The 9,770-nt window shown below is 54.4% G+C and overlaps 1 protein-coding gene across 3 annotated transcripts in view; it reads left to right on the top strand.

Moving 5' to 3' along the window:
- The first annotated feature begins 1,726 nt into the window (after nt 1–1,726).
- CPEB1 (cytoplasmic polyadenylation element binding protein 1) overlaps nt 1,727–9,770 on the top strand; it is an 86,505-nt gene continuing 78,461 nt past the window's right edge. Inside the window, exon 1 of one of the 3 annotated variants that reach the window (XM_039216975.1) lies at nt 1,727–1,776. The gene's annotated coding sequence lies outside the window, so the exon portion shown is untranslated. Of the gene's footprint in view, nt 1,777–2,822; nt 2,860–9,770 lie in introns of those variants that run through there. The other 2 variants (XM_039216987.1, XM_039216980.1) reach the window with 2 other exon arrangements.

The following is a 9,770-nucleotide window of genomic DNA, read 5'->3' as shown; positions in this document are numbered from 1 at the left end:
CAAGCTCCCTGCAGGAGGATATGCCTGAGATGTACCTCCCCCCACCCCTCTTAGCCATTAGATCCAGGCCGGCCAGCCTCACCAGCCTGCCAGGGAGGCAGCGGCCCTGCTTTCCCAACTGCCAGGAGGAGCCTTGTGCATAACACATGCTTTCTAAACAGTGTTAGGATGGTGAGGTAACGCAGGGGAAACCCTGAGCAACGTTCCGCGAACTCTGGGCCCTCTCCCGCTCAGTCCAGTCCCTCTCCTCCCCGGCCTCCACGGAGTCTCCAGTAACAGCTTGAGACCTGATACCGCCATTCTCCGGTTTACAGTTCGTAATGGTCCCCCGCTGTCCGCAAAATAAAGGCCGCTCACAAACTGGGCCCACGGTTCCCTCCTGTGGAAGAGGCACCTATTCCCCTCCTTCCCGGTCAAACTGGGTCTCTCCTGGGTCACACTGGGTCCGCTCCTGCACCGGCTACCCAAGGTCGCCTTTCCTGACGGCCGGGACCACCGCGGTCCCTTCTGCCCCGTGGCTCCCACGCCGTCCCTTATCCCCACTCCGTCAAGCTCCCGATCACTGTCCGGCAGGCACGTCGGAATTGGTTTGCCTAGGGAACTGGGGCCCAAGGAGTACCCCGGGTGTCTTAGTAACTTTCCGGAATCCCCGACGCGCCCCGCTTCCAGCACCGGGGGCAGCCCATCCAGTGCGAGCGCGCCAGCCGGGGCCGGGGGTGGGGGCGGGGGCCGGGGGTGGGGGCCGGGGCCGGGGGTGGGGGCCGGGGCCCGGGGGTGGGGGCCGGGGCCGGGGCGCGCGGGGCCGGCTCCCGCCCTGGAGGGTCCCTGGAAGAACTGGAGCGCCGGCACGGGGTCCTGAAAGACCGCACCGCCGCCGAGGCGCAGGGGCCCGTCAGCTGCGCCCTGTCCGCACCGGGAAGGGGAGGCCCCGCGGAGATGAGTGACCCGGGCAGGGTCACTAGGTGAGCGGCGCGCTCAGGCGCCGGCCGCGGGCCACCCCCGGTCCCGGAGTCCGGCTCCGGGTGGGCGGCCGAGCCCTCCGCCCGGTCTGCAGGGAGGGGCGGGGCGGGCGGAGGCGGGGGCCCGGGCGGGGCCGACACAGGTGCTTCGCATCCGGCGGGGGTGGGGGTGGGGGCCGCGGCCCCGCGGGGCTTTATAAGAGGCCTCGGGCGCCGCACTCGGCGCGGCTCGCTGCAAAAACAGCGCCCACGTGTCTACGCGTCCCGTGCCGCGCCGGCTCGCCGCCCGCCGGCCGGCCCGTCCTTCCCGCAGGGCCACGCCGGCCCCATGGCGTTCCCGCTGGTAAGAGCCGCCTGTCGCCCGCCGGGGCGGGGCTGGGCGGGGCGCGGTCCGGGCCGCAGCAGCTAACGGTCCGCGCGCAGCCACGGCCGGCTCGGCTGTCCGCTCCTCCCCGCTCCACCGTGAGCGCGAGTCCCGGGCGGGGCGCGGGTCACGTGCCCGCGGGCGTGGGGCCTCGTGGAGGGGTGTGTGGCGAAGGGGGGCAGGGAGCCTCCTCGTGACTCAGGGCCTTTGGGCTTAAAGGAGCCGCGGCCCTCCGGGGGCGACCGGCGGGGCCTCCAAGCGGCACTGCGGTCTCCCGGTGGCCTCGAGTGTATGTCCAGACGGGAGCCGACCGGGCGGAGGGGCGCCTCGGCGCCGGAGGCACTTCCTTCTCCCGCAGCCGTCGCACGCGAGACCCGAAGTCGCCGGCGCAAGGAGCTCACGCACCTCGGAGCGCCCCACGCGAGTCTCGTTCGTACCCAGTCGGCGGCGAGGGTGGGTGGCCCGGGTGAGGCGGAGGTGCCGGCGGCGGAGACCCCCGCGCCGGGCCTACGCAGACCCGAGAGTGCCACGACGGCAGTGGGTGGGCGCGGTTCCTTTAAGGCGGAGGGATCAGGCCCCTCGTGCGGACCGCGCTTCCCGGCCCGGAAGGTCACGTGGCTTCACACGTTCGATTGTGCTGGAGCCGCGTTCTGGGGGCGGGGTTGGCTGGGGAGGGTCCCACGCGGGTGGTCGTCGGGCACGTGCGCCCGGGCTTCGCGCCGGGGAGGCCGGCGGCTCAGGTGCGTCCCGCGGGCCCGGGCGGGCGGACGGACGTGCAGCCGTGGAGGCCGCGCGGCTGTGGAGGGAGAGTAGCCGGCGCCTGCCTCGGCTTCCCTCACGAGCGGCCCGGGGAGAGGACCCGGCGTGCATGTGGCGCCCCGGTCCTGTCATTTTCTCCTCAGTCCAGGTTCGGGCCAGGTGCACCAGCTGGGGGGTGGGGGGGGCGGGAAGTGGGTGCGGAGTGCGCTCTGGCCTCGCGGCGGGGCGGGGGCAGCTGGCTGGGAAGGCCCGGGTGGGGCCGTGGGGCCTAGACCGAGGACAGGCCACTCACCTTTGGCTGTCCCACTCGGCGTCGTTCCCCGGGCTTTTTCCCGAAGCGGGCGTTGCGTGTCCTGCGGTCGCCCCTGACTTTGTAGCCCCGTTCCCGGGGGTGGGGGGTGGGGCCGGGCCGGAGGCCGCCCGCGGGAGGCCGCGAAGCCGAGGAGCGCCCGGGCCCGGGAGCGCGGCCGCGTGCACCCTGCAGGCCTCGCCCCGCGGCGCGCGCCCTACGGGAGCATCGCGCCAGGGGAGGCGGCTGGCGGCACCCCTGAGAACCGGGCGGCGGCCCCTCCCCCCCTCCCCGCACCTCCACCCTGCCGGGCGCCGCCGCTCCTCGGCAGCTGCCGCCTCTGGTCTCCCTGGCTACCGCTCCGCCACCTCCCCGCCCGCCCGGGCACCGAGTAAACTGCTCTGCGTCATCCGTCGGGGCGAGGGGCCAGCGGGGCGCTTGGCGGCCCGGGAGGCGCAGGTGTGCGGCCGGCCGCTCCCGGCTCGCAGGTGACGGCCGGCTCGCACCCCCGGGCCGGGCCTGGGGATGCACGCTGCTTCCCGGGAGGAGGGACTCCCCGCGGGGGCCGGAACCTGGGGGAGCGCAGGTCTGTGAGGGGTCTCCGTCGGGGGAAGGAGAGGAGTGCGAGGAAGGCCGGCTTCTGGAGCTCGGGGTGCTCCGGGGTGGGGGGGGGCGGTGAGGAGCGCCGAGGGCGCCCCGCTGCTCGCCTGCCCTTCCCGGTGGCGCCGGCTTTGAGCTGCACGTGCTCCCAGCGCGCGTCGCCGTCGGGGCTGGGTTTGGGCCCAGCGGTTGAGTTTGCGCTCGAGCGCCCGGCGCCGGAATTCGCAAGTGGACTTCGCTGCGTGCAAGTGCGTGCTCGTGATCCGCAGACGCTTGCCTTCCCTCCTCCCGGGGCGCGTCCTCCAAGCGTCTCCCGCGCCCGGACCCCCTTGTGGAGGCGCCGGAGGGCCAGCTGTACGCGAGCTGGTGCACGGGGCGGGCCACCGTGGAAACACGCCCAAGGCCCCCGACGCGACAGGGGTCCCGGGGTGGTTTCTGCTGCCGTGGCGCGCCTCCTGGCAGGGCTCACGAGGCAGAAAGTGGAGGAAGACCCCAGGCTTAACGCCAAAGTTGTTAGCCAGTGAGCTCTTGATAGTAGCTGTCTCAGTAAGTATTTTCATGAGTTATCAAGCTGTTTATTTTGTTTTAAATCCTTAAAGCCGGCGGTGTGCTCCCTCCCATTCCTCCAGGGGCCCGAGGTGATATAAAGGAGCCGGCCGAGGAGGGAAAGAGTCAGTGCCTCCGGGACCACAGAATTTCCGTCTCTCTAAAGGGAGCAGCTGGTTGTTGCCACACAAATGTGGGCCCAGAGTTGATGGATCTTTGAATTCCCCCCCCCCCTTTTTCTCTAGTTAAGCTGCCGGTCTGTTTTGAATGTAGCAATTAAAAAACCGTGAGCAGTGTAGGATCAAAGGTAATCTGTCTCTGGAGAGTAGATTCAGGCTGAGGGCTAGACCAGTTAGTTTGTGATCTTGGTCTTCAAATGTTCATTTTAGGTTTTTCCCGTTTTGCAAGTGAGGAAACAGGCTCAGAAATCAAGTTACAAGGCTATTACGGGACAAGATACAAGTGTGAACCTAGATCTTTCTGGTGCCGTAGCTCAGCGTGACATTCTGTGTATTCTGGTATGTCTGAGGGGTCATAGGAGCTGGAGGTGTCACTGGTGAGGTACATGGGGGAGAAAATGCAGTGCCCTATGCCCGGGTCCCATTTACAGGCAAAGTGAACCTGAACTGCGTTGGAGGGAATGTCTGGTTGTGGAAGTCAGTGTGGGTCTTCTGAGCATTAGTGCAGCAGCGTTGCGTCAGGAGGAATGTGCTGTGTCTATCATTCCACCATGCGTGTCAGAGCGGATCGCTGATCCTGAGAGAGCCTGAGGTCTGGAGAAATCGGGCTCCTCCCACTGCGGGGGGGGGGGCTGACCCTCCTGGACCCTCTGCACAAAAGACTTTTCCTTTTTCAGGTCAGTTAATTTCAGTAACTTTTGCCTTTTGAGATAAGGCAAATGTGAAATCATAAAATTGTTTGAAGATCTCCAAAAGGAGAACGTGGCTTATTAAGTCTCCCCTTTTCTCTCTTAGCTGAAATTCCCATAATCATGCCTCATAGATTTCCAGGAAGAATTAATAACAGTTTGAGCAGTACGTGCTAAGATCTTCTGGAATAAGCTTCCAGGGGATAAGATAGCTCTGTGCTAGGAATGAGAGACTAGGTATTCATTCTGGGTAAAATTTAGACTGGCAGCAGTGTACATAGCCACACTAGCAGAGTAAAGGGTTATGTACCTTTTATTTCTGTATCTTATTCCTGAAGGGTTTAAAGCATAAAGCAGTAAAGACCATTTGCTAGAGGGATTTTTCTGTGAAAAGGCAGAGTGAGTGAAATACAGACTTGATAGCTTTTTTGTTTTTTGTTTTTTTTTTAAGCCTGTGGTCTGGGCAGTTTTTGGGAAACTGGAAACTTTAAAAGTTACCTGTCTCCAGCTGCTTCTCTAGCAGACGTTTTTAGCCCAGGCACTCAGTTATGAGTTCAGTGTTTGTAAGTTTGGGGGTGGGGAGGAAGGGTGAGGTGACTAAAGTAGCACTCTGCTGGTATTTTGGTGTTTATGTAATAGGCAGTATCTGTGCAGACTTTCTCATTCATTGGTTTCAGGTCCCTTGTGTAAATGACCATTCCTTAAAATTATGTGTTTGTTTGAAGTGCAAATTAATTAATGGGTTTGTACTTCTGGCTTGCAGTTTGGGACAGGAATGCGTACCAGACCTGGATTAAGGGTAGGCTGCTGTCTTCAGTAGCTAGTGGTGGAGTCAGTAAAAGAATCATAGGAGCAAATAACAAATTATTTTCTTTCCTATGGGAGAGCTGTGCTAATCCCATCCTGTTCTGCCAATCTGCTTTTCCTAGGCAGTATCTAAGCTGTACTGACTCTGGGGAGAACTTGCCAGAAAGCCTGGGGAGAGAGGGTGAGGGGTAGTAAGGGAGTTGGACCCAGGGGTTGGAGTAGAGGAGGTTACAAGAATTTTTGCTTCAATCTGTTGTTTGATTTAAAGCCAAGAAGCCTTGATTGCACCCACCTCCTTGGCCCCCCACATTGCAGCTTTGGAAATGCCTTTGTTTTCTTTCCTGCTATTGTTGCCAGCCTGCTTTTGGTTATACCTGCTCATGAGAGCTCAACCCCTTCAGTGAGCACAAACTCTAAGTACTGAAAGTTTTAATGTTCAAGGTAGGACACTACCCCCCCCCCCCAACAAGGCACAGCTCAGTGTTAGTAAACTGGGTGAGAAGATGGAATGAAAAGGTACATGATATATGTTAATATTTCTTATGTTCAGTGGGGAAAATTACTTGCCATAAAAAGTCAGTAACCAAATTTCAGTGTTAAATTTGACTATAAACATAATTTTCAGTGAGTTTTGTTATGTGGGATTTAAAAAGCCTTCAGTCAGGGATTATTTTGCTTCCTTAATGTATAGTGTGAGTGTTTTTAAATAACACAGGAGTGGGGTGGGGGGATTCCTGATGAGATGGGATGGAGTTTTGCCTTCAGTAGCTCAGAAGAACACTTAGGCATGGGTAACCTTTGAATTCTACTTTGCTTTTAGTATTGCTGTATGCTTGGAGCATTAGTTGGATTATAGTGAGTTAACACTCTGTTGTTTTGATTTTTAAGGCATTTTGTGATGACTTGCCTTGAGGTAATTGTAGAATCCCCAGAGGGCAGGTCTAAAGATTGATTTGTATGTGAAAAATGGGTCACAGTTGTATCTAGCTGTTGATTCTGGGAGTAACTAAGTGATAGCGTTACTGGTTTATTTTTGGCCAGCATTGTATGCTGTTATATGTACCATCCTGACGGGTTTAGCACCATGGCTGGAAGTCTGTCTCCTTGGATAAAGGTATCGGAGTAGCTTTCTGTTGGAGGAAAGCAGTTACTTTGAGTTGGGTTTTTTCGTTTTTGTTTTGTCTTTTGACAGAACACTTAATCTCTTACTACTTAACACCTGTGCTCTCTGCAGTCTGGCTTTGTGCTCCAGGCTTCTGGCTCTGATACCATCTGTCTCCTGAGTCTGTCCTTTCCCCTGAGACTTTTTTTTTTTAAGCTGTAATTTTGGAATGGTTTTGAAGCTTAGAAGATATTAGAGACTTGTCTGTCTCCCAGATAGAACTCGGAGTTGACACCAAATGTGGATTCTAATGGCTGTTTTCACGGATGAGAGAATTAATCTGAGAATGAGAAGTGGTGGTTTTAAGTCCATTCAGTGTGTGGCTGATTAGAGCCAGAACTGGAACTCCAGTCTCTTCCTTTCCAGATGGGTATTTGTAGAATTGAGGCACCTTGATTGGTCTCTGAGTCTTAAAATCTCAGTGTCTCATGAGACTCTACAGCTTTCCCCCTGCCCTGTATGATCTTTTCTTGTCCTGGCACTTACAAGCTTCCTCCTCCCCCTGAATGCCGCATTCCCTGTGGTTCATTCTGTCGCTCCTCCTTGTCCCCATATACAGAGGGCCTGTGTACTCTTGCAGCACTGGCTCTCTGTGTGACCAAGTTTAAGGTGGAGCTCCAGCCCTGATTGTTCTCAGAATCCATAGTTCTGACTGGCCTACTGAATGAGTTCTATCTTTCTGAGGCACAGTGAACCCAGCAGTTTAAAAACAGGACCAGTTTCTTCCCTTACTTCATCTCCTGGGGCTAACTAATCTAATTCTATCCCTGCTACCCAATTAGTCTGTTTTTTCCCCCCAACTAGACTCTAGTGTCTTTCGGGGGAAGAGAACTGTGGGGTGTTTTGGTTTTTATTTTTACTTTATTTTTAAGAAAAAAATTCTGAGAGAGAGAGACAGTGTGAGCAGGGGAGGGTCAGAGAAGAGAGGGAGATACAGAATCTGAAGCAGAGCCCGACGTGGCGCTCGAACCCACGAACCATGAGATCATGACCTGAGCCGAAGTCAGACGCTTAACGGACTGAGCCACCCAGGCACCCCTTATTTTTATTTTTTAATGTTTGTTTATTTTTGTGAGCGAGCGTATTCAGGAGAGGGCCGAGAGACAGAGAGGGACAGGATCTGAAGCAGGCTCTGGGCTGACAGCAGCAAGAACCATGTGAGGCTTGAACTTAAGAACTGTGAGACCATGGCCTGAGCCGGAAGTCAGACTCTGAAATGACTGAGCCACCCAGGCACCTGATGTTTTCAGTTACTGGAGGCCCTGGTACAGAAGGACACTAAATACATATTTACAGTTTTCCTTTGGAAACCTATTCCAGTTTCTGGAACTGTAAAGCCTTGATGTGGTCTAACTCTGTGTCTCCCTTGGCCCCTGCCACCCTTCCTTCCTTCCCCCTTACTGTGGCTACTGCTAGTTTGTTCAGGCCTCCTTTAAGTGAGTATTTTCAGTCTGCTCTTTCTCCCTTCTTTCTCAGTTGTTCTTGGCCGTTCACACCCATCACTGGGGAGCTCCACTTGCTCCCCAGACCTATCTTCCTGGGATTGCAGAGCACGAAGAATATAGTAATTGCTACTATAGTTTATTGGCATTACCTTGATTCCTACGAAGGTGCAGTTTTACCCATTCTCATTACTTTTGTACCATTGTTGCAAATGTCCGTGTAGTGAAAAAAGAAATTGGTGTCTTAAGATTATGGAAAGTAGTTTGGGTTGTGTGGCCTTCTGAAAGGACTTTGGCGACCTCCATGAGTGCACAGACCTCACTTGGAGAACTCTCACACAGTAAGGGCCAGTCCCCTTGGTAGCATATGAAGCCCATCATGGGCTGGCTTCAGTCTAGTAGTCTGTTGGTTTCCTCCTTGCACTTTTTTAAAATTGAGAGAGAACATACATATGGTAAAAGGTAGTAATTGTAAGTATATAGCTTTTTTTTTTTTTTTTTTTTACAGATTTATGTGTTATTTTTATATACCTAAGTAACTGCCACACAGATTAAGATATAGAATGTTCCCTGCACTTGTTAAGATTCCCTTGCGCCCTTTCCCATTCTGTATCTCAGCCCTGTGCTGTGGCGCCCCCCCCCCCAACTGTTTCTGACTTCTGTTCTCAATTGGGTTTGCCCATTTTTGAACTTAAAAATGAAATCACATGTGCTCTTTGGAGTCTGACTCCCCCCAACTTAATTAAGTATCCAAAATTCTACAAGTTGCAGTGGAATCCCAAGTTTATTGCTGTAATCCCACCATTCCTAGAATTAATAGAGTGATTTCCTGCACCTAAACTGTGCAAACAATGTAATTTATGCTGAATACCTGCTTTCCTACTGGAGTCTGGAATTTTGACTTAATTCCAGGCAGAGACTGCTTGTGTGGTCACCCCTTGATAAAAACCCTGGCACCAAGATTCTAGCAAGCTTCCCTGGTAGGCAATATTTCAGGTGTGTTGTCATAACTTGTTGCTGGGGGAGTTATGCAATTAAGATAATCTTGGATGACTCCTCTGGAAGAGGATCCTTGGAAGCTTGTACCTGGTTTCTCCCAGACTTTGTCCCATGTGCCTTTTCCTTTTGCTGGGTTTTCTCTGTATCTTCTGGCTGTAAAAATTAGCCGTATGTGCAGAGTATGACTGACTATATGCTGAGTCCTGTGAGTCCTCTTAGTGATTCATCAAACCTGGGGGTGGTCTTGGCAACCACCAGCACAACGGATGTTAGTTTTGTTTCTCTTCAGAGTTTGAGTATAAAATTGCTATGGCTGTTCTTGTACCTACCTTCTTCTAGTCCTGTATACTTCTTTCTCTTGCATATGGGAGCCTGAGTACAGTTGCTGGGTCATTGCATACTGTCCCTTGTACTTAAAATTCTAGCAACAGTGTACTTCTGGTTGCCTACAAGCATCCCTGTTTCATCCTCCTTGCCCCTGTACATGTTCTTTGGCCTAGACTGCCCTCCCACTCCTACTATGACCATATTGTAGAACATTTTTAATATTTTCACTTTCCTACTACCCTTTATATATTTGTTGTTGGGCTTACAAATAGCCTGTAACATACTTGATGTTCTTGTGTTCCCATTGGACTAACTCCTTGGGTGCAGAGATTGTCTTATTACCCTCTGTCTCCAGAATGGCTCCTGGCATATGATGAGAATACAGTCAGTAAATGTAATTGTAATCTTTGGGTCTGCAATCACCAGGTTATGTTGTTCATGGGTTCTTTGTTTTTTGTTTATGTGAATTGTCTCTGGTCCAAGGGGTTTAAAACCCCAGCCACCGAAATGACTTTGAGCAGCTTGGGGCTTTGACAGAGCTAGAATTGGTGACTAAATTTTGGTTTTTGATCCTGTCTTAACATTGAAGAAAGGAGTCACTACCACTTACAGACTGATGGGAAAGAACCAGCAGAGAAGAGTGGTCAG

The sequence above is a fragment of the Hyaena hyaena genome, unplaced genomic scaffold (assembly GCF_003009895.1).
Source record: "Hyaena hyaena isolate Hyena2069 unplaced genomic scaffold, ASM300989v1 scaffold_13, whole genome shotgun sequence".
Taxonomy (NCBI): domain Eukaryota; kingdom Metazoa; phylum Chordata; class Mammalia; order Carnivora; family Hyaenidae; genus Hyaena; species Hyaena hyaena.
This window is presented reverse-complemented; position numbering and strand designations above follow the sequence as displayed.